Source organism: Hyla sarda, chromosome 8, assembly GCF_029499605.1.
Source record: "Hyla sarda isolate aHylSar1 chromosome 8, aHylSar1.hap1, whole genome shotgun sequence".
NCBI lineage: Eukaryota > Metazoa > Chordata > Amphibia > Anura > Hylidae > Hyla > Hyla sarda.
Window position 1 is genome coordinate 196,737,798 of NC_079196.1, and position 7,073 is coordinate 196,744,870.

The following is a 7,073-nucleotide window of genomic DNA, read 5'->3' on the forward strand; positions in this document are numbered from 1 at the left end:
GGTATTCTGGCCAAATATCCTATGGCTAGGGGATAAGATGTCTGATCACGGGGCTGCTTCTCCAGTCTCAGAAACTTCTGTGTTTTTCTGGGACTGGAGACGTGACATCATGCCCCCTCCCATAGTGACATCACGAGGGGGCATAGCGTGACATCACGTCTCCAGTCCTGGAAACAAAGAAGTTTCCGAGACTGGAGAAGCAGCACAGAGATCGTAGGGGGCGCGGGGGGGGGGGGGATGGGGGGGTCCCAGCGGTGGGCCTCCCGCGATCAGACATCTTATCCCCTATCCTTTGGGGATATGATGTATTTGGCCGGAATACTCCTTTAATATTAGGAAAAAGTTGGCCTAACCCGTCAAATTCGATGGGATTGACTGATTCTTCCACAACAGATTAGCATGAGCAACGGGCATCTTGGATTTTCAGTACCACATCTATCTGTTCTTGAAGAGAGAAGCCTTCGGCAGAGGTGTCTGGCAGCAGTTTACCGTTGACTGTCCGGGCAAAATGGAAGTTGTAGTTTTGGTTTTGGACTGGAGGGTCGCAGTTTGGAGACAACTGAGCTAGAGTCAAGAGTGGATGAAAAGGAATGAGAAGTATAAAGGAAGGTTTAAACCTCTTCCAGGGGGATCCATTTATGTCAGTGATCTCAAACTGTGGCCCTTCAACTCCCAGCATGCTTGGACAGCCAACAGCGGTTACTTTTATCCTTTTTGGGTGAATTTTCACCAACCTACTTGTCAAATCTAAGTTTCAATGCTTTGTACACTTTTTGCGTGGCTGAGATGACAGCACAATGAGTACTGAAGGTGTTTGCGGAAATCTATTATATTCACAACTGCGTTGACCGTCCGTATATATATATATATATATATATATATATATATATGTGCCAATTGAATACGCTTTGTGGGTGGGTGTAACAGATCACTGCACCTCACTGGAGCTGGTTCAGGAACATTATTCAATTCGGGTATTTGCAGGTATGACCCTTGAAAAAGATAGTGGATTTGTGGTAGCAACAGATGAGCCCTTTAGAGGCTGTGATTAGGATTTCCCCTTATATGCTGTGTTGGTGTATAGTAGCCCCTATAGGATTCTTCTTGTATGGGGATTGAATCCTGTTCACACACACAAGGTCTCTCTTTCTAATCTGTATCTCTCTATCTTTCTATTCACTAACTTTCCCTATTTCTCTCTTTCTCCCTCTCTCCCTGTCTCTCTCTGTCCAGAAGTTATAGTGGGTGACATCACTGCCCTCTTATCTGCATAAAAATGTCCTCCCCCCTTGCTGTGTCCTATTGGCCTTTGTGCATTTCCCTTCATCTGGGGCAAAATGGACAGAGTTAAATGGACTGTTATGTACAAGGAGCCCAGAAAGGGTGGGAAGGGAGTCCCCGATATCCCCACTCAGCTGCAGGCTTCTTTTGCATGTGTCAGCGTGCAGAGGACTTTGGTTGAAAAGAAAGGCTCTGCGGGCAGGTCCATGTCCTGCCTGTTTCTCCTGCCCCACTGGAAGAGGATCGGCTGGGACAAAGTGGGACAGCTCCACCCCTTACAACTGGCACACTCCCTGGTACTAGGGGATGTTGTCCGGTTCATAGGGGAACACCATCTGGAGGGACTCAAGCCCGACTTGTGAAAGCCAAAGACTATGTATAAGCTCATCAGAGCTAAGGACTTGCTGGAGCCAGTTCCAGGGCTCCCTAAGGCCACGACAGAGATTGTTTGGGACAATGTAGCCTCTGCAAGGCTAATCAATGGACACAAGGACTTGTCGTGGATGGCAATTCAGGGGGGACTATCTCTGAGGTCATTCATGCATGTATGTGACCTCTGCAAAACCAGGTACTGCCCCAGGTGCCCCTATGTGGAGGAAACATCTATGCACGTCTTTTGGCAGTGCCCCTTTGCACAGGGACTATTGAACGCCCTGGAACCTGAACTTAGAGACTTGGTGCCCAGGAACAACCTATCGTACAATTCGGTGCTTTATGGACTTTTTCCTGGGGTTCACAACGTGGAGACCATCCGGGAGGCCTGGTGCCTCATGAACTGTTTTAAGGATGCTATATGGCTGGCCAGGAATCGCCTCATCTACAACAGGGAGGACATGTCTGTCCACAGCCGGCTTAGAGACTATTCCATCTTGGACTGTCCGGATGTCGATGAAGAAGAGGATTAACATCCCTCTACTTCCTCTACCTCCCCATACGATTGCCCAGTAGTTGTGATCTGCCCAACTCCCATTTGTCCCCACACCCCTCCCCGATCACAGACTGTAATATGTTATTGATTTTTTAATTTGTTTCTTCGATATTGAGTGATGGAGCGGAGTGTTAGTGTAGCATGTGGTACGGTGTATAGCTTAGGGGACCTGTGCTGTATATTGTACTGTCATGCTGTGTGCGATTGTAATTTATTGTACGACGTGTAATGATGACTGAATGACGACTAAAGCTCTTTCTTTGTGCTGATTGACACAGTAAGCAGCAAATCCAGATATCATCTCCCCGCCCCCTGGCTGCCCTGCTTCTTCCGTCCGCCAAAAAAAACATGCTTTCAGGTTTTCACGCTGCTTACCGGCTCGTGCGAGCCAAATGTGTAAAAGCTTGAGTGTTCGCTGAGGTGGAAAAATCCTGAAGTTCAGGTCAGATCCGGTTTTGCCGGATTTGGCTCGCTCATCTCTACTAAGCACCACCCCCTCTCTTCACTAGACCACCAGGAAGTTTACATAAATTAATTACCTTAGACAATCATAAAAGCTGACATTATAGCTGTACAAATGTAGATTACCAAGGCAACTGATCATACCAGACCATTAGGAAAATTTAGCCCACCATGAAGCCCCCCCCCCCATTCAACAGGAAAGTTGACATTAACCCCACCACTATGCTAGACCAGTTGGAACTGACCCCATTACTACACAAGACCACCAGGGAAGTTTAATTTCGGTATTTTACATAACTTAATTAACTAAAAACTTCCAGAAGGGTTGAAGAGCTAACATAATCCCTTTATGACCTTTAAACTACCAGGCAACCACCAGAGAAGGTAGCATTAACTCGACTACTGCACTAGACCACCAGAAAAGTTGGCATTAACCCTATCATTAAGCGAGACCGCCAGAGAAGTTTGCAATAGCTTCACCACTATATTAAGCCACCAGGAAAGTAGACATCAACTCCATCTGTATACTAGCTCACCATGGAAATTGACAATAACCCCACAAATACACTAGACCACCAGGGAAGTTGTCATTAACTCTATCTCTACACTAGACCACCAGGGAAATTAGCACTAACCCCACCAATACACTAGACCATCAGGGAAGTTGTCATTAACTCTATCTCTACACTAGACCACCAGGGAAATTAGCACTAACCCCACCAATACACAAGACCATCAGGGAAGTTGTCATTAACTCTATCTCTACACTAGACCACCAGGGAAATTAGCACTAACCCCACCAATACACTAGACCATCAGGGAAGTTGAAGTCAACCCAACCACTACACTAGACAACCAGGGACATTTTCATTAACCCCCTTCCAACACCTCAGGGCTTATATTAACCTCTAGAGCTGCTGTCTGCGATTTTATTGCATCAGTTGTAAGTGGGAAGTCTACCTGCTCGTGAATGCTGACTTAAAGGGGTACGCCACTGGAAAACTTTTTTTTTTTAAATAAACTGGTGCCAGAAAGTTAAACATATTTGTAAATTACTCCTATTAAAAAATCATAATCCTTCCAGTACTTATCAGTTGCTGTTATGATCCACAGGAAGTTCTTTGATTTTTTGGATTTCTTTTCTGCCTGACCACAGTGCTCTCTGCTGACACCTCTGTCCATTTTAGGAACTGTCCAGAGTACAGTTCTTAAAATGGACAGAGGTGTCAGCAGAGAGCTTTGTGGTTTGACAGAAAGGAAATTCAAAAAGTAAAGAACTTCCTGTGGAGCACACAGCAGCTGATAAGTACTGGAAGGATTAAGATTTTTTAATAGAAGTAATTTATAAATCTGTACAAAACTTTCTGGCGCCAGTTGATTTAAAAAAAAAAATGTGTTCCAGTGGAGTACCCCTTTAATGTAAATTTCTGACCCGCAATGATTGCGATATTGTCGTGCCTCCATCATCAGACTTCTATCTAGTGCAGTGTTTCCCAACCAGAGCGCCTCCAGCTGTTGCAAAACTACAACTCCGAACATGCCTGGACAGCCTTCGGCTGTCCAGGCATGCTGGAAGTTGCAGTTCTGCAACAGCTGGAGGCACCCTGGTTGGGAAACACCGATCTAGTGGTTGACTTTAAGTGTTTTGGCCTTCTGCCTTTTCCATCCCTACAATCTGGGAGAAGAATGTACATTTCATAGACTATGCAGTGTTCTACGCAGTCTTGTCTATTGTATATCTGAATACACTCAGGCCACAGGGTAATGTGCACCAAACAAGGTACAGTGATCCCTTACAATGGCCTCAACATACAATAGTTTCAACATACAATGGTCTTTTCTGGACCATTGTAACTTGAAACCAGACTCAACATACAATGTACAGACAGTCCAGATCTGTGATACCTGTCACAACTGGAGGATCTGACCAATCAGAATGGGCATTTTACTGGTAAATCACCTGTATTACTGAAGTGCATGCACTGACTGGTGTCTGGTAGCGCCCCCTCCAGTACAGGGAGGAACTACATTTTCTGTACTACTCCTTACCTGTGCCAGGGTTAGCTGCTCTTTTGGACACCAAGTAAGGGCGGCTCCATTTGGGACACTGCGTGTACTGTATAGGACCCTGAAGAAGCTCGTGTCCTCTACATAAACCATTATTTCCCAACCAAGGGGTCTCCAGCTGTTGCAAAACTACAACTCCCAGCATGCCCGGACAGCCAACGGCTGTCCGGGCATGCTGGGAGTTGTAGTTTTGCAATAGCTGGAGGCACCCTGGTTGGGAAACACTGACATAGCCAGTGATTACAGCTCCCAGCAGATCTTTATTACTTTTATATGTAAGGATTTGCTTTATCTATATTAGTTATCTACTTATTTCTCTTTATTCCTCACTTTTTCCTATTTTTGGATGACATTTTGGTGGCTTCAGAACCAATTACCAGGTTTCCATAGAGTTATGGGGGGGGGGGGAGATTTATCAAAACCTATGCAGAGGAAAACTTGCCCAGTTGCCCATAGCAACCAATCAGCTCGCTGCTTTCCTTTTTATGAAGGCCTGTGAAAAATGAAAGACGCGATCTGATTGGTTGCTATGGGCAACTGGGCAAGTTTTCCTCTGCAAAGGTTTTGATAAATCTCCCCCCCATGGTCTCAACATACAATGGTCGTCCTGGAACCAATGAATATTGTAACTTGAGGGACCACTGTACAAATATAATGAATAAAAGTCACTGTAACAATATGGTTTTGCTTAAAGTTTTCTGGTATTACACATTTATAGATAGTATGAAGTAGGGGGGGCCGCATCTGCATAGAGTTGGCAGTCACCCCACTCCGTTCAGACAGAGTTCAGCCTGACAGCTAAAAATAGGCGACTACATCACAGGTCATCTAAAAATACCGGGAGCTGAGCCGGCCATCTAATTGAATTACACTGAATTAATGCAGCATTGCATTTACATAGCTCCTTCTGTTAGAATCTCCCGCAATGAACGGCTCTTTCTGCAGTAATCCATTACGGGGCCTCGTGACATATCAGGGTTTTTATTTTTTTTTTTACAAAAATGATCGCAGAGTCACATCTCAAAATAAATCTCCCCCCCCAAAAAAAATCACTGGATTCCGCATATTTGGAAGGACATTTCGAAAACGTGCTGGTCATATGTAAAAAGGAATTAGATTCCCCAATAGGCACCAAATGTGACCTGATATTAGGAGACAGGCCTGGATATGAACGGAGAGGTGGGCACTGACCAATGTGGTCACCCACCAGCTTCTGCCCACTCACTTGAGTTTGAAATGCTGATTGTTTGTGTGTACAGTGGTCCCTCAACATACGATGGTAATCCATTCCAAATGGACCATCGTTTGTTGAAACCATCGTATGTTGAGGGATCCGTTCAATGTAAAGTATAGGACAGTGGTCTGCAACCTGCGGACCTCCAGATGTTGCAAAACTGCAACACCCAGCATGCCCGGACAGCCGTTGGCTGTCCGGGCATGCTGGGAGTTGTAGTTTTGCAACATCTGGAGGTCCGCAGGTTGAAGACCACTGGTATTGGAGGTTGTACTCACCTGTCCCCGCCGCTCCGGACAGTCACCGCTGCCCTTGATGTCGCCTTCCAACGCTGTTGCCGCGTCCCCGGGGTGTCCCCGACGCTCCGGCATGGCCTCTGCTTCCCCGGCATCCTCGCTCTCCGTCACCGCCATCACGTCGCTAAGCACGCCGCTCCTATTGGATGACGGGAGAGGCGTGCACGGCGACGTGATGACGACGATGGAGAGCGCCGACGATGCAGGGGATCCCGAAGAGGACGCGCCGGAGCCCCAAGGACAGGTAAGTGATCGTCCACACGGGGCACCGTAAACGGCAGCTGAAGCAGTCTGCGCTGCCGGATAGCCGTATGTGCGATGGCCCCGACATAGAAAAGCATCGTATGTTGATGCTGCCTCTGAGAGGCCATCATATCTTGAAATGATTGTATGTCGAGGCCATCGTAGGTCGGGGGGGGGGGGGGGGTTACTGTATTGTGTTTCGGAACCCCACCAGTCTGATCCTTTTTTTTATTTTTTATTACTACAGTGGGGCTGTAATGTTCAGAGGAAGGGGTCACATCTCCGCCCCTTTGCCAAGTCACAAGTATTTTGAATGTCTCATAGTTGATATTTTGCATCCACCAACTTGTTTGCGGCTGTGCTCCATCTTGCTAACAGAGTGTGGCCGGGTGCAATACTGACCTTTCCAGCCATCTCCATGCCAGGAGGGAGGGAGGTAAGCGGTGATGCATGCGGTACTCTGTGCATCGCAGCTTACCTTACATTCATCAGGATGTGTGCTCTCACATCCGGTCAGGCAAACGTGATGTGGGCGTCCTCATATAAAGTCCTGTATGTATCA